Source organism: Delphinus delphis, chromosome 3 (genome assembly GCF_949987515.2).
Source record: "Delphinus delphis chromosome 3, mDelDel1.2, whole genome shotgun sequence".
NCBI classification, from domain to species: Eukaryota; Metazoa; Chordata; class Mammalia; order Artiodactyla; family Delphinidae; genus Delphinus; species Delphinus delphis.
Genome location: NC_082685.1, coordinates 69,329,145 through 69,347,866, shown reverse-complemented (window position 1 = coordinate 69,347,866; position 18,722 = coordinate 69,329,145). Strand labels below are relative to the sequence as shown.

The following is an 18,722-nucleotide window of genomic DNA, read 5'->3' as shown; positions in this document are numbered from 1 at the left end:
CTTCTCCCTCAGCGAAGCTTTACAACACTTATTGTCTTCACCAGTTTTGAGAATGAGTAGTGAGAAGTTGTGGGAGGGGTAATGGAAGCCATTCAGGGGTCCATGTGTCTGGCTCAGAGGGGAAGCCAGGTTTTGCTGAAGTAACACTCCTCTTTCATAGATGAGTCAAGTTCACACAAAGGGTAAGTGGCAAGCCCAGGACCCTGGCTGCTGAAATCTGTGGCCAGAGGTCTTTTACAGGCACCACATTATCCTTACAGGTTTGGATACTCATCCCAACATTGTTCTCCATGCAAATCCCAGCTAAGGTGGAAATGGAGAAAAGAGAAATCTGCTGATGACTTCTACACACATGACAGTACATAACTGGAGACTGACTTAGAAATTACCCAAGTCTCTCCAGCTATTTCTAAACATCGTTGTTTGTTTTAGATTCACAATACTGAAATGAAAATAGTTGTAATAAGCTTGGAGACTGCTTAGTACCACCTGCCTCATAAATCAGTATAAAAGGGGAAACCTGGGTTAAACCATCTTCCTAAGGAGCAAACAGGTTCTAACAGCTTCACTCCTTCTCAGTGTAATAACTTCTCTTTTAGGAAAGGTCATAGCCTTGATGAAAAATGGAATTACACAGCCAGAAGAAACCATGGTAAAGCAATTAATTTACCCCCCACACCCAGAAAGGAGTTCATCCTAGATGGGATTATCTATCACCTTTCATCCATGTCTTTTCTAAAAAAGAGCCTCATAAAATGAGCTCAAAGAGGTTCTTTTATATGACAGCACTTTCACAAGTACTATGGCATTGCACAGATGTAAGGGATTATCATTCTTTAAGGATAAAGAGTTCAAAATAGCCAGCAGGAAAAAAATACAATGTTTCTTTCACATTTTATTCTAGCACTTCTTTCTCATGACTACCCCAAATGTCTCCTTATTCTAATGAATCTATTTTCCCCTCAAGTTTTGTATAAATATTAATAGAAAACAAAATCATAGGATGTTAGATTTGAAAAATATATCTCCTAATTCATCCCTCTGATTTCATAAATGAGGATACTAAGAACAGTTGGGGCCATAAACATAAATGTTTATAAGGGCTGGACAGGTAACATAAATAAGAAAATCAGTTGAGTAAGAAAAGTTTTGGGGCCTGAGAAAACAACAGCGCAAGCAGCATGATGAATAGTAACTAACACACAGGCTCAGTGGAAGAGGCAGCGGAGGTGGGGGACTGGAAACTTGGAGAGTGCCAGCCCATGTGAAGGCAGAGAGTCCCCCAATTGTGACCATGTGCGAATACAAGCCCTTTGCTAGCTGAAGTAACAAAAAAGCTAAAATCCAAATTTCTGCATGAAAATTTGCTGATTTTAAAATTGTTGCATTAACTTTTAAACACGGGAAAAAAATCCACAAACAAATCAATCAAATAGCTGCAGGCCTATTCCGTTCTCCACCCTGCTAGTTCATGCTCTCTGGACTCTGTCACATGATTTCTAATAGTCTCTGCTTCATTTTCTGTTTAAGAGCCTAAGGAAGAACAGCTTATGACCACTCAGTGGTCATTCCTACCCATTCAGTGGCCTCAGCGGTGGGAGCCACTGCCCAAGTCTCCTCCGAGGCGGGCTGGGCTCCTGTTCAGCAGGAAATGATGAATAGGCTGCGAGGGCACCTGTGCCTTCAGGCCAGTCTGCCACCGCGGGTTGAGGAGTCGTAAATTCGAGAGTGGGAGCAGTTCATATGCCCTGAATTTCCTCCAGGGCCAACACTTTTTCAGGAGCGACCTGCTCACCCTTTTCCATCTCTTCAGGGTCTCTATAGACGTAGAAAAGCTGCGACCTCCCGCAAGTGCTCACGGGAGATGGAGCCGCGCAGGCGTCGAACTTCCCGGCCGGCCTCCAGCACGTCACATCCGCTGAGGGACGTCCCTTCCCATGCGCGGGATGGCAATGTCCACACCGCGCAGAGGAGAGTCTGCTTTACCCAGAGTGATGGTAGGCAGGTTAACATAACCTGTGAAAGGCTGGTGGTCGGCCCTGGGATCAGTAACCACCGGAAGTTGGTCGGGGCTCCTGGGAGGCTGCCTGGAGCTGGTTAGTGAAGGTTCTGGGAGTGGAGCGCCAGCAATAGGAGCAGCTCCAGAGGCAGCACAGACTTCAGCACAGATGGAGGATATGGCATGACACCATCCAGGTTTTGAATAGCAGTAGTGGCACCAGCCTGCAGCAAGAGCTTCTCCCAGGTCCTCTGAAGCTTTATGATGTAGATGCTATCACTTTTCCTTTTGTAAATGAACTGTTCCATTTGGAAGTCAAGATTGGTGCCACCCAAGTGGGTTCCTGCTGCAGGGACTGTGAGGACAGCCTCCTCCTTTATCCGCGGGACATGAAGGGCTCTGGACGTTGTGAATGTTTCCCTGTTATGACCAGAACCCAGGGCAATGCCATTTGGACACGTCTCTGGGTAGCTCAGAAAGGCTGCCACCTTGAGAACTAAATTCCATCCTTTGTGTTCACAATATGACGGATCAGCACATATGCACTTGGACATTTGTATTAGCCTTACAGAAATGTGAGTGTATGTTTCAGTTGAGCCTTACGTTCCTCTAAATTTAACTTAGAATTGACCCTGGGAGTTTGCTCTTTGGAGGTCAGAGATTAAGAATACAGATTTCAACAACATAATAGCAGCAAACAGACTCAAAAGGAAATTGTAACTGTGATGCTAATTTAGCTAAGATCATGAACATCAGAATCATCTGAGGTTATTCACATGAGAGGGTTACGTTTTAAATCACCTATCAGACCTCTCTTTCCTAGGCAGAGTACACCAATTAGGTTTCCTTTTCTTATCTGTTACCTTTGTGTTGTTTGGTTTATTCCCCAGTGATTTCTTTCAAGCTAGGGTTGTCAAAATCCATACTTGACAAAATGCTGGACTATTTGTTGCTAGCACTAAGGAGTGACTACCAGGCACCTCTTCCTCCTAGGAAATGATATGCTTGCTTAAATCAAATATTGATGGGAAAAAAAGCAAACATTAGCAGTGCATGTTTAGCCTGACACTGGATTGGGATAGAATTTGGCCTATTAAATGGACTTTGATGCTTTGTTCCCTACTGCAAAAGTGCTTCCACTCTCAGAAAACAGAAATTGGGGAAAACACACTCTCTGCATAGAAATAAAAGCAATGCTCTAATATTAAAGGGAAAACACAATGATAGAAAAGTCAGGAAGGAGCTCAGCAAAGCTATTACCATGCTTACTGCCATTTGAAGGCACAATGATTGAAGTTATTGTCTTAATGTAAGATTACTAAATAATGCATCCCATAAAGGAGAGACATTGTGTTGGCCATAAAACGTGTTTGACTGCAACAGGATTCATACTTATTTAATGACACTTTAGAATCAGATGGTAATTAAAATGAAGTAGGAATTTTTAAAAGGCAGGAGAATTCAAACACACCAGTATATAAATTGAAACATTCTCTTTGTTTTGCAAGCACATAAAGAAGTAAATTTCACACAGGTTTTTTTTTTTTTTCCTTTTGTGGCCCACTGGGAACAGCACAATTTTGACTCCTTGGTATTTCCACTTCTAATTGCTAGGAGGGTTCATTATCAGCTGTCTAAAGTGCGATACATCAACCTTGCAGAGCTGAGTTACAAAAGACGTTCACACATCTGATGGGCTGCTGTGCTAAATACATCTTAATTTGTGCTGCATCTGCTGTTTTCTAATTTGTTTGTCATGCTGTGAATGCTGCAGACTTTGTTAGAGCCGCTTCCTGATTTTTTTCCTTTAAAAATGCATCAATTCTTCATTTAAAAAAAAATGGCTGTCTTCCATCATTGTTCATCTGTTTCTTGGAATGCCACAAACTCAATTCTGTTACGCACATTCATGTATGAAAAAATCCCGTGCATTTGAATATATATATGTATTATATTAGAATAAATGCACATGTATTTGCATGTGCATCAAGCCAAGTATTCAGTTTAATCACATAAAGCAAAACAAACTTTTTTCAGCCATTACTGGATGCACAAAGTGACAAACGCTCCAATCTCAGAATTCTGGCATGGATAAAAGTGCTTCAAGTCGCTGGGATCCACTGTGCAGAAGATGGGCATAAGGGTGGTGCTCTCAGTTCAGACCCAGTTAAGCAGCAGTTTAAGTGGTAAACAAGCATATGCAATTCAGCATGATCTGGAATACACCAGTCTCACAACAGGGAAGTTTAAGTTTGAGTTGGGAAAGAAAACAAATACCACCATCCCAGGCCCATGCCTCCCCTCAATCTTTTCCCAAATAACAGTGTCAAAGATGAAGGCAAAGCCTACTTCCTGGGCATGTGACCTGTGCCGTCACTTAAGTCTCATACTTAGAAGAGCTGAGTTGGGTTTAATACTCTGCTGTTGCTGTTTAGAAATTTTTAATAATTTATGAACAAGGGGCCCTGCATCTTCATTTTGCACTACACCCCGCAAATCATATAACTGGTCTTAGATACGGCATGCATTTTAGGAATGCTGACGGAACAGCTGATGGATTTACTCTGTAGTATGTATTTCAAGCTTTTAGTCCTTTTATCTTTACAATCACAAAAATGTACACCTTGAAATGAAAAAGAAAGGAAGGATAAAAGGAAGAAAGTGGAGAGAGAGGGAAGCAAGAAGGGAGGGAAAAGCAAATAGTATTTTTTTTGTATTCATATAGTTCTTTGGGGCATGAGGGATGGAAGGCAGCCATTCCTAGGTATTATTTATTATTTCTAAGCACCGAGCTTCTTTGAATGAAACTGATTAAAGGAAAATGCCTTCCACTATAGATTTTGGAATCACCGGCCGAAGTGGCACTCAAAGTCAGTCCGCAATCTTAAAAAAAAAAATTAAGCTAAATACAATTCAATTTTTTGGATAATTTACCACCACCCCTTTCCCTTACACACACACACACACACACACACACACACACACACACACGTAAACAATCAGGGAATACAGAGGACATGGAAATATCGGAGGAGTGTCTGGGGCTCTTCCCCTCCTGCAGGCTGCTTTTTGGGAGTGAGGCTGTGAACTGGGCTGCAGTGAGAGGCTGGCACGGAGGCTGGTATTCTTTGTGTATGCGCCTGGCGATAGGGATGCAGTTCAATGCCCTGGATTCCGCCGGCTGTACAGCCTTCCGAGAGGGAGACGTGGACCCCATTTACATAATGCCAGTCAGCCTTCCGTGTCAAGTTTTCCCAAGAACATGTAGAAACGATTACCAAGGCAGGCATTATGACGGGTGGCGTCACAGACCAATCAGGGCTTCCGTAAAGGAGTATGTTGAATCAATAACGCATACTGTTCAACCAGGGCTGAGAAACACACCTCATAAAGTAACAGCATTTGTAAAGGTTAATCAATTCAGCTAATTGTAAATGCTCTCAATTGTCAGTCCCTAAGCAGTCCCTTCTCTTTGTAGCTAGTAATTCACTGTGGGATGTAGCAGCTCTAAAACAGGAAGCAGAGAGAGAGAGAGGAAAGCAGTCAAATTTCTCATTACTCTCCCCATGTTGTGCTCTGCCAGTGTCTGTAAATGTCAATACGTTTACCACAGGGATGTAGCCTTTTTTCCCTACGAGCAATAGTTGCCTCTTTCATTACACACAAAACAAAGTAAAGAGCCTAATTATCTTGGTCTAGGCAGATGGAAAGGATATCAGGATATTGATCTTTGGGGCAATATCTTAAGGCAATGCATATGACTAATAAGCTGGGCGGTTAAAGGGATAGTCTTTCATTGACAACTGTAAGAAAAACACATCTTATTCACTGCTCAGAATTGACTCAGAAAAAGAAAGAAAATCCTTCTGAGAACAAACCATTGTGGAGGGTTTTTTAAATGAGTGTCTGCTGAGATTTGAGAAGTTGAAACAAAGCATGTCAGGCAGAAAACAATGAGGTAATTCTACACTGAAATATCAGACTCTGGCAGTGAAAGCAAACCAATGACTTTCTTGGAACCAGACAACTCCTTTCTCTGAGGCCTGATGATCAGAGTAACCCTTATTTCCAGGTCACTAATAAGGGTTCTACTGGGGACACAGAATGCAATTTGTGTTAACAATGCTAGAAAAGTTCTAGAAAATGGTGATACACGACAAATGATAAATTGTCCTAAAAAAAGTCAATCTCTTTGTAAGATCTCACATACGGTCTTACTGTTCTTTACTTTGTATGTGCATATAGTATTACATTTCAGCAAGTCTTGTTTCCCTGCAGTTATAGAGATTAATCTTCTACCTTTAAAAAATATAGGAAGATAGAGTTATTTTCAAGACTATTTACATAAGTGAAAAAAAGAAGATGAGGAAAACAATTTCAAATGTTTTGATGCACAGTAATATTTATAGCAATGTGAGATATAACTAACATTCACCCATTTATTACACTTTAGAACCCAGTGATATATATAATTTCCCATACTAAAACATGAACTGCTGAAACATGCAGTTTACCTTTATTTCATCTTCAACTTAGTAAAATATAAATTCTTTTTCCTTAGAAGTAAGGCTGTGAGGGTTTCACAAAATTTGGAAAAGTACAAAAAATCACAATACATGTATAATATAAATCACAAAACTTCAACAATTTGACAAAAGAACATCCTCATCTTTTATGTGTTTCAGTTCAATGTTATTAATCAAAGCCTTTGTAAAATTCTAGTTAAATACACGCGAGGCCTTGTGTTCCCGTGAAACCGTTTGATATTTCAGACACATTGGGTAGTTCAGTCAGACAAACCAGTGACTAAGTCAAAACGTACCACCATGTTGCCCTGAACAGCATCAAAAATAAGCTGGAGAAGACATGGAAAACAAGCTGTTGGCAGCTGGCACATATCAAGATATTTTATCCCCCAAATATGTGGGACAATGCTAGATCTGTGTAGGGTGGTAGCCTGTTTAATGTCAAATCACCTGGTGCATCGTAACAATAATGGTGTATGGTGGTCAGAAAACAAAATCTATGTGCTTCTCTAGGGTGAACAGAACCATTGGTTTATGAAAAGAATTCTGTTCTTCATGAAAACAATTTCATTCACCCATGAGTCCAATTTAAAACATGCCATGTTTACCTTTGAAAAATGAGAAATTAAAGAGTCAGGAATGTCCAGAAGTTACCTTACTGGCAAGTGGGGAAAGACCTCTTCAACAATAAACTCTCTCCCACCAGCCTCTCTCTTCCTCTCTTCCCTTCCTCTCTCTCCCTTGTTTTTTCTCTCTCTTCTGCTCCCCTTTTTTCTAAAATATACTCCTGTCATCTAACAATACCATTTTCCCATAGTTTCAGGAGAAATTTCCTGACATCTTTGAAAATGCTGAGCATCGAAAATGAAATCCTCTATATGCAATTTTTCACCTTAAAGGAATTGAAATACTTGTTAGATTTTCAAGAACTGCAGCTTCAGGCAAGCAGTGAGCAAAATTATCCAAACAAACCCCTACCCAGGACCTGATTATCTCATTTCATTTACTGATTGTTCCTGAGCATTTGATACCTTCATCCTTATATATATTCATTTGCAGCCTCACCCTTTTAGACATAATGTAATTTTCTTTCCAGAGGATAAATTTTTATATCAGTTTAATAATTTCTTGAACTTTTACTGGAGTATTGCTCAACTCACTTCTAAATTAAAGCACTTATTAAAAAACTTTGAAGCACTCTCACAATTTTAAATCACTGTGCACATAGCAATTTAAAATTATGGGAGCAGTTTTATAAGCACTTGAATTTGGAGGTGATCTGAAAATGTGCAATATAGAGTAATTTAAAATCATTAGAGTACTTCACATTTTTTATAAGCTCTTCAGCTGGGAAGTGATCGGGTTCTAACATCTGAGCTTATGCAGTGCAAAATGAAGTACTCCTCAGCCTGAGAAGATTCACTCTATTAAATCAACCTACTTTAATAATTTTAAAGTGCTGTACAGTGAGCATGCTCGGATCTCCAAACTCACTTTTATATGAAAAATATTTTTCACTTCCAACCTACAAAAGCCACTTATGTGATAGAGCAGCAATTTACCCTTTCAATTTTAGACATCAAACTGCCCTCTCACTTTTAGAGTAGTTTTCCCTTGGTGAAAACAAACACCAGAATATTTTAAATATTTGTCCTTTTCCATGAAAACAATGAAAAGCATTATGCTCTGAAAATTCAACAGCCTAGTTGTATTTGAAAACATTTCCATTGTAAAGTCAACTTTAGCATAATTGTGTTTGGGGATATCATGCTTTTACACCTAAAACAATGACAAACAAATATCTTGAGAGGGTTTTTAAGGATAAACTCACTGAAACATATGTATGATTCTTCACAATAGGACAGCTGTCTTGCAACCTCAGAAAAATCATATAGACCCTACTATGTCTTCTGAAGAACACTGCTGACTTGAATGAAAGCATGCGGTTCCAATAACATTCCCCTAGCCTACCCTTGAGTTCAAAGAAAGGACAACATAGCAGAAGCCTGATACCTGCTACACTAAATGTATATTTGGCAAACACAGCCCTCAGACCACTCAGATCGGTTTTTGTGATTGCTTTGTTCTTGTGAAATCTTACTTATACTCCCTACAGCAAAATTAGAATATATAATTCTGGTCTGGATTAATTACTTCTATTAACAAGCAAGATTATTAACCAGTTGAAAGAGATTCTAATACCATAGTAAATAATTCCATTTCTGGTATGTTTAAAGGTAGTTACTAAGAGACAAGAGACTGTTGATATTTGTATCAGGGATGAATAATTTAAATCTTATTTTGGTAGTTTTCTCACCCCATTTAAACATAATTCCAACTCAAATAAATAGGTAGACATCTATGAAACCATTTTGAAAGCTAAAAAAAAAAAAAAAAAAAATTGTTTTCTCTTCACTGTCAAGTGCTGTGAGGTTGCCTTTTTCCCCTTCCCTTCCCTTCCTTCCCCTTCTCTCTTCTCCCTTCCCCTCCCTCCCTCTTCCTCTATCTTTCTCCCCGACCTCCCAAAGATCCTATTCATCTGAATTCTAACTGCAATCACACTGGATCTCCTGGAAGGTAATCACTTAGTACCTCCTTGTTCTTTGACAATCATTTGAATTTTAGCCTATATGCGAATTGATTCATCTGCTGTGTTTTTAAGCCACAAGTGAACTAGAGTGGTTCCCAATAGCAATTTGCCACCGGTGGAAAGTATGCTTTAAGTTTGTTATGGCTTATCAGGGAATAAGGCTACAAAACATACATGTAGTACTCTTTTTAAATGTCCTTCTGACTTGTTACAAAAACTTCCAGAGCCACTTCGTCTTACACGTTTGATGCTGCCTAAAAACAAAAGATGAAAGTCTAGGGGGCAGGATTCGGGGCGGGGCTGGTCATAATGTCTTTTAAAAGTCCTCTCTCTTGGAATGAGCTCTTTCAGTGAGAGATATGTTAAGGTCACCCTTAACTCAAAGAAGTAGACTTATTTTGAGGGGTTTTGCAATGACTTTTTAAACTTCATTTCAGAGGCCAAGCAATGAACAGTAAAAGATAAAATTGAAAAATATGTCCTGATAGCCCTTTATAGTGATTCTGGAGAATGGGTTATAACCCAGTTATAAACTCAACTGAAATCAGGGCACACGTGCTGCCCAAACTCTCTGAATCTGCCCACGGAGAAATACATGGATGCAACAAGCAACCAGTGCTTCAGTGATGATGACAATCATGAACTGAGTGGATTTTTCATTTTAAAATATCTGTGTGTATACTGAAATCAGAGATATTACCTCTATGAAAATATTTTGGAATTTAGCTTATGAAATAGTTCTCTTACAACTAGTATATTGAAAAACTTCAGAAGTTATACAATACCTGCTTCTATACCAAAGCATTTTCAATTCTATGAGATTTGAATTTGTCTTCATATTATGTTCAAATTGCCTTGGTTTTCATGTTATTTCCAACCAAAATAGTTCTGGAAGAAAACTAAAAGAAAGCTGCCTGACAATACAAATATGTAGTATTTAGATGGTTTATAGGCGTTCAATAGGATCAACTGTTTGGCTATAGTATCATAAGAGTACCCAAGAATTATAGTATCATAATTTCTACCCAAGAAATTCAGTGGTGATAATGCAAAATCCTCTATGAATTCTTATCTGCAAACTAAAATTGTCCTTCAAGAAGCTAAAAAATCTAAATAAGTAATCATTAACCAGAAGTTAGAAAGGGATGAGTTAGTGTGTGCCTGAATTGAAGGAGAAAGTTGGGTATAAACAGTAGAAGAAATCACAAGGGCATATCTAAGGACTTTTCAATGTTGGAGACAGAGAAAATAGTTAAAGGAAACTCCAAGCGTGTTTTCTGTAATATGTAGGTTGACAGGAGGTCTCTTACCAAAATTTTGTTACAATGAATAGGTGAAAAGTAAGTCAGGCAATTATGACACAATGAATTTGAAAATCAATGTGGATATATCAAACTAAGTGGCTATTAGATAGAAAGCAAAAATGTACTTGTAAGACTAATATCAAGGAAGGAATTTAGATTAAAATATAATACTCATACACACTTGGACTATGCAAACATAATAAAACGTGACACACCTGGGACATCTGTCAAGGGTTGTGCTCCACATCTGTCATTGTATTTTACTGTAGTAATCACTGCTTTTAGGATCCTGATATAAAAGGTGAGAGAAGTAATATTGGATGATGCCAATCTATGAGCCTCCTGTATACAACATTGAGTTTAGGGGAGAAACCAGGGAGCTAATATCTAAAAACCTTTGCACATACGCTGTAAAGACCAGTGTGAACTTTTAAGATAAAAATGTTTAATTCTTTTGCATTTTCCTGCAGCAGTACTTAAGCCCATTCACATGAGTGTATTTAATGTTATTTTAACTGAGGGAATGCTAAATAAACAAAAATTTCATTAACACTGTGGTCATTTTAAGTGAATCTTTGCCTAATATGAAGTGCCCTTTAATTCCTAGTGCCTACTGCATGAGTTAATCCATTTAAGGGAGAGAACATGTTTTGTCAGATTGTGTGAGTCTGACGATTTTTTGAACCAAACTAAGCCTTTTGAGAATTGAATTCCATTTGCTTCAGGGGAAAAAAAAAAAGTGACTTTCTGGTTCAAAGGAAAAATGCTTAGAAGCCATATTTGAAAGGCTCATAAGAGGTCTTACACATCAAATAGCTCTTAGAAAACAACATTTTGATGAGTTAAGTGTAAATTAATTAGAAACATACAGATTGCTTTTCCCTGGCTATCCACATCGGTTTCAAAGTTGAAGAACGAGTGTTTGACAAAATATGGTTGGAGTTTTCATGACCCAAAAGCATGGTAAAGTATTTCAAGATGTTTCCATGAAGCAAAGTTACTTGTTTTCTTGCAGTCATCTTTCCAAATATCTAATGAGTTCTTACTAAAAAAAAAAACAGTGGGACTCATGCAGGTACTCCATATCTAAAAGGGGATTTTTCCCTGAAAAGAAGCTGATTAAGCCATTATAAATGAATTTAAGCCTTGTAGTGCCTCTGAAAATGAAAATATAAGGGAAATAAGCATTAAGACAGGCTCACTGCAAACCTATCCTATATCAAGAATTAGAGCAGGAGACCATTTATGTATGGAATTTCTGAGGTGCTGAGACTGCAGACAGGAATAGCATTTCTATGATGCTCCCTGGATAATACTGGATTATAGGAATTTGGTTCAGGTAATCTGGTTATATGTCCATTAAGTGCTTATATCCAATTAACAGAGAACTACAACTTGTCAAAGAAATTAAACAAATGAACAACTGTGAAAATGTATGCTGAAAGTAGTTCCCTAGTACTGGCAGTACTAATTTTCTCAATAAAGAAAGTACTTGAAAATGTTATCATTAGCAAATATTTATTATAAATCAGTTGGTTATATGGTGCTGAAAATTAATGCTATCAGAATTCCCAGAGTAAATATCTTTAAACCTACCACTAAGGAAAAGAAAGAAAAGAAAGGAAAAAGAAAGAGAAAAAAAGAGGATTAAAAAGTATAAAATACTACCTTTTTTGTTTTTTGCTAAGTGATTCAGGTTTTTCTTAATTATTTTTCCAATTGGCTAAAATAAAATTAGGATGTCCCTTTTAAAGTTGAGCACACAGAGGGAAAGCACCAATCCCATCCAGGGAGAGAAGTAACCAATCTCACTACTCCAAACTGCTAAATTTCCTGCCCTAATATGAGGACTAGGTGGTTCATATTTTTTATTCACTATACTGAGGTTGTTTTTTTTTTTTCCCTCTCCCAGGGACCTTAGATACTTACAACTTTTGCCCAATGATAATAAACTTTGAAAAATTGTGAAGTTGGTTTTATATAAAAATTATATAGAAATTACACTACAGTTTCACATAATTGATAAGACTGCTCAAGAAGAGATCACTAAGATAGCTGAATTATTTGGGATAAGTTAATTCCCTGGAGCCGCTTGGATAGACAAGCCTCCTAAAGATTTTTTAAGTATATTTTTGAAGTTAATTTTGGAGTACCCTTTCTTTCAGTTAACATGTTAGCTGAATTCCAGGGTAGGTTTGGCAGCTCAGATATATTTAAGATATAATATCAGTTTTATATTGAGTCAGCATTGTCACAGATCTATTCTCTTGGCATTTAATTGCTCTAAAATTACAATTCTGGTAGTGGGAGATTTGGAAGAGAAAACTAACAATGGATGAATGTATATTTTCCTAGGTCCTACAAGCTATGTACAATATGTTCACATGGATATATCCCATCATACAGTCTTGCCTCTGAAAAACGAATTTAGTGTTACATAGCCAGATATTTTTTTAAGAAATATTTGTTGATGATGATTGGCCCCTCTACAGGACATATATAAGGAAGCTTGCCATTTGTGACCCAAATTCAATAGTGCATTGGACTAAAAAGCTTCATTCTTCTTCTCATCCTAAATTGCCCCTTTCTTTTGCTAAAATATTTCCTTTGCTCTTAAATAACACATTGAAGTTATACTGACTCTCCAAACATTAAGGTAAAAGTTTAATATCACCAGTTTCCAATTTGCTAACTAGTTATCTTTTAAGCATTTAATATTAAGTAGATAGTTACAATTCAGAACAAGCTCTTCTGTAGCAGCCCATAAAATGCATCACATATTTGCCATATAGTACTGTGCTAAATAGTTCAGCCAGGCATACACACGTGGATATCATAGCTCCTGTCAGAAAATCCACCCTGTCCTCTAGCTATGGCTACAAGATCAATCTCTGCTTGGTGGTACCTGAAACAAGTCCGGTAGGAAGAAGAAGGCAAGGTGGACACTTACGGGCAACAAAAATATGGTAATTCTCCGTAACTACTTAAGAGCTGGATTTCCTCTTAGTCCTTATTTTCCAAATGATGTCCTGCCATACAGAAGTATCCTAGGATTTGTTTAAACACGTTCTTTCATAAAAGCTTTTCGTGGCTAATGAAGTTGAAGAAGTGTTGGATTAAACATAGTGAAGCAGGGTTCTGTCCTCTGGGATTTTTAGGATTTTTAACGTGGGACATCCTCTGTGAATCTCTAAGTGGGGACCATAGTGTGCAGGGTTCCCTTGACTTATGAGATTTCAGAACCTCTGATCAGGGCTCTACAGGGCCCTAGGTCTCTCTGAAACAGCAAGTAGGAAATGTTCTGGTTATTCCTTGTTTTAAGCATCCTCAGCTGGCAGTAGCGGGGACACGAGGAGCCCCCTCCACAGAGACCTGGGTCGAGTCTTCCATTTGGGGTCTCTGCTATCTCTTTGTGTATGTAAACCATTCATAAATTGGGAACTGACAAGATCCTCCTTTATTGGGCAAAATAATTTATAAAAATATGTCAGCACCTCCTAACGTGACAGTACCAAAAAAAAAAAAAAAAAAAGTATGTGGGAAAAAACGATTACACAATCTGGCCAATACAGTTCTGTTTGCTTAAAAGTAGGATTAGATCCATTGCAGAGAATACCATCAGCTGTGCAGTAGGTACATATTAATTTATTGCAAATATATAGCAGCTACCTAGGGACTTGATTAAAACATAACAAAGCAATCTACCTTTCAAGACTAACCCTGTTTAAAGAAAAGAAAAATATGTGAATAAAAAGGAAAAATAAAAGAAACCTGATTTATAATCTATCTTTGTATTCATCAGGTGCTTTACACATTTCATACTAGACTTTACAGACTGTGCAACATGGTCACAGAGTGAAATGCTCAGTCGCTGGTTTGCAGCAACCAGGAATGTGGCAGGGACCCACATACAAGAAGCCCACAAACTCAATTATTTCTGCAGAGCGGTGCCATTACTGCAGTTCATAGGTGTGATTTTTTTTTCTGCCAAAAAGTCAATGATGATAAAATCCATCCATTGCTTCACTGTAACTCTTGAGGCAGCATGAGCTGTGTGTTACATCAGTGTGGATGAAGAGGAGGCAAGTTTGGGCATTTTGCAGATTATGTAGACCAGAGGAATGCAGATTGCCACCTGAGAAGATAGTATTTACAGAGAGAGGGCTGAAGTATTTTTGCATTTGCTATAACAATTCTGTTATAAAAAAGCAACTGTTCCCACACAGATCAAAATGATTCACAAAGAACCTAAAGAGATTGCAGAATGAGGACTATGATGATGAACCTTCAAACAGGACCAGGAAATAGACACTTCCCATAGAAAATCCAGTTCTGCCAGTTCTTTCATAAGGAGAGAATGTGAGTATAATCTAAATTAGTGATTCTCAAACTTTTGAGCCTCAGGCACCTCACCTCTTAAAAATTAAGAGGATAAAAGACTTCAAGAACGTGGGGTTGTACTTACTGATGTTTATTGCATTAGAAATTTAAAGTAAGATATTTTTTCAGATATATGTATAAATTTAGTTAGAAGAGTGACATTACACTTTGCAGCTCATGGCGCTGAACAGAAGACAGGTAGATCCTCCCATCTGCTTCTACATCCAAACCCCTACAATGTCATTAGGCGTCTGGAAGATGCTATTGTCCACTCCCAGAGAAGGAGCGAAAAGGCAAACCAGGACTTAGTACTATTATGAGAAACGTTAGACCTTGCAGATATCTTGAAAGAGTGACAAGGACCCAGAGGAGTGCCCGAACTGTACTTTGAAAAACAAGGAGCTGAAAAAAACTTTGTGTGTCCAATATATTTACAGATATTTACATATATCCACATACTGTATATAGACTTCTCAGGTTAACTACTTACTAACCTGTAGGTAGATCATTTTATAGCATAAGTTCAAACATCCTTCACTGTTTCATTTGTTTCAGCTGTATAAAGCCTGCAATACATATTGCAAACCAGAATGGCAATGAAGATAAATAGATCACATATTAAATGGAGACTTAACAAGATGCATTCTGGACTGTCAGTACTAAATATTATATTTTCACATGAGGCATTACTGTGTCCTAATAGTGAGGTAGATGGAGTGAGCATTATTCCATTTTGTAGAGGAGAAAAGTACACAGACAGGGGGTAAGTGACTTATCCAAGTACCATAACTAATCTGTGACAGAGCTGGGACTGGATCCAGCCCAGTGCTGCTTTGGGCGTATTACTAGGCCAACATATGTTGCCAAAACACATGGTTGAAAAGTGAAAATTATTGCTGGAGTGATGTGTTGCCTGATCTGTTTCTTTATAATTCTTCACTTACTCTGCCAGATAGCTATTTTGGTAGATATGTGGTTGGTGCTTTGATATTATTTTGCTAAATGTTCTGTTTTAATATTTTGAAAATACATAATTACTCCCTCTGGCCTTAATTTTCCTTACATGTAAAGTCTGGATCAAAATACCATGAATGTTCCAGCAACAACAATGTCTTAATAACTAATAGAAAAAGGCATATCAGAATTTACAATTTAAAAAAAAAGAAAATGTTCCCTCAAATTGAGCAAACATGTAAGGGCACTTTTTGTTTGCTCCATGATGGCGGATGGTACCAGAATTTTTTGGAAGCCAGGGGCTGGGGAAGCTTGACATCCTGCAACATTATGGAGAATATTGCAAAATCAAGTCTTGTCCCATGTCCCCATACAAGTTTGAAATGTCACATAGGTAAAAACCTTGTTTATAATTTTGTGAACCTAGATACCAGTCGTGTTTTACATATAAAAGCAAATTATTTATGCAGAGTTTTAGTATGCAATGATTTTTCCAAAAATACAGCTCCCGTGTAAAGTAAAGGACAACTGCACTTATTTCTGTCTGCAAGTTTACTAAGAATGGCCCACCAATTCAGAAAATTGTGTTGTGGTACTGGTGTTGTCATGGCAGTCCACGTGCACAGCTGTCATAGTCATAGTGATTCTACATGTGGGTGTGAGGATCCCACTACTTCAACAGATCTTCGGGTATAAAGATACATATGCATTTACATATATATTAAAATATTTGACTATAAATTGCTTTCCACAATTTCTCCTTTCTATTGTAATTAAGATGTTTTATCAATATTTTAATGGGGTGTGTGGATAGCTTATATTATGTATGCTTTTCACTGCAGGATAGTAAAAAGGCATTCCTCAATTTTTTTAATTTTTTTTTTTTAACAGAGTGTTGTGTCTGGTAAGATCAAGAACCACTGGGTTAATTTCCCTCGGAAATTCCAATTTTTTTCCTTTCTGAAAAATTTAGTTTTAGAGTCGGTATGAATAGATACTTCTAAAAATTCAATCCTTCCTGGAAAATTATTTATGGTTACTCCCTCTGTGTTAAAACAGCGTGAAAACAGCTTGTCGTGATCCTGACTGGAAGGTTTGATGTTAGGGTTTTTTTCTAGGGAAGAAGAGAGGATGATACCTTGGATCAACTTCAAAAGTCATAAAATCTATACTTGGTTACCTACTTTAGGCAGCGTCAAGCTCCTCCACGTGGGTCAAAAACCCAGGACCCTCTCCACCACCACTGCCAACACCACAACCAAGTACAAACATACTTGAGAAAAGACAAGGTCTCTCTGCTTTACCGACCAACATAAAGAGAAAAGATGTAGATAAAACCACTATTAATTAAATGAGGGAAGCCACAGCTTCTACTTATACTAGAACATTCTCCTGAATATTATCCCTTGAAATGCATGCCATTGGTTCAAAAGGGAGTATTCTTTTAAAAAAATGAATGATCTTCATTTATAATTAAATATTAAATATTGAAAACAGTTTCAGTGACAAATGTGTGGCATTTACCAAAATTAGGTAAAGGTAATTGAGAGTTTTAAAATCCCAGTGAAGTTTTGAAGAATGTATTCTACAGAACAAATAATTATCATGTTTATTCTGCTACCTGCATATGAAGTTTTTCCTTGGCTGCTCTCCTGAGCCAATTATGTTAAGATGTATTTTTCACGCTCTCTGCAGGCTGAGATATATATTTTGAAAATTGAAAATAAAATGACCTTTGTTAATCACATCATTTTCCCCTATGGAAGACACTGCCTTTTTTACTAACTGTTTTTAAAAACTGCCCAAATCAATACAACTTTCATAGTTGGGTACTGGACTACCTGATTATGTTAGGAGAATGTGTACAGTGCTGGAAATAGCACTTCCTTCTCCGGCTCTATTAGTTTTGCAGCAATAGTTCATTAACAGCGTACACCATTAATTTAGAGTAAGCCCTGCACTAATAATGACAATTGATTTCTTTGTTTAATTTCTCTATAACCAAGTGGTACACTTTACTATGAACCCCAGTTTAAAGTCTCTTTGGGACTTTGGATTACATTACATGTTTTTAAAAGGTTATGTTTGATAACCTAACCCACTTGATATTTTTATTTTTGCAACATTTAAAATATAAAAATACAGCTAATTGCACTATTGCAATTTTACTTATTATGTTTTATTAAAAGATTGATAAGCATTTTTAAAAATAAAAAGAATGCTTCCATACATAAATTTCCCTTTCAACTTGGGCTCACATCGGTTTTATAATGAACTACAATGTATAGCGTATTTCTAGGTTCAAAAATACAGTCTCCATCATCCTCTGTGGCCTAAAAGTAAAAATTTTAGTGTGCCAACAACTACTCCCTCTGAATACATTGACCCTGAGCTACTCAGACACTTTTTCTGCCATAACTTTCTCAGCTATAAAACAGATTGATATCTTGAAATACATGTTTTTAAAAATATATACTAACGAAAACCTTCAATTGTCAACTAATACAACTGACTACATCTCTCAGTATGATGTATAATAAATTCTTGTTTGCATAAATATAAACCCTGAGCGCAGAATCCCTGAATTCAAGCTCTGACTCTGTCACTTATAAACTGGGTCATCTTGCCATGTCATTTTATGTTTCTGAGTGTCTATTTCTGCATGCATTAAAAGTGCTTAATAATATATATTCTATAATACTTCACTTCCATGGCATTTGTGAACATAAAATAAGAAAACTCAGATGTTTTTCAAATCACAATAATAAGATGATGAATAGAAGGAAAAATATATATATATTTCAAAGATCATTATGTGCTTTCAGCTCTCTGGAATTCTGAATCCAACAGATGTATTTCTAAATAATCAACATAGTATAAACCTCAGTGGAATGTTGTAAACTAAGCAAAGTCACATCTATATGACTACCATAAACTGAAACAAGGATAAACTTCACGGGCCACCTGAC

The 18,722-nt window shown here is 37.3% G+C and overlaps 1 pseudogene; it reads right to left on the bottom strand.

Moving 5' to 3' along the window:
• Positions 1-1,548: 1,548 nt before the first annotated feature.
• On the bottom strand, positions 1,549-2,553 carry LOC132422413 (small ribosomal subunit protein uS2 pseudogene; annotated as a pseudogene).
• Positions 2,554-18,722: the final 16,169 nt, after the last annotated feature.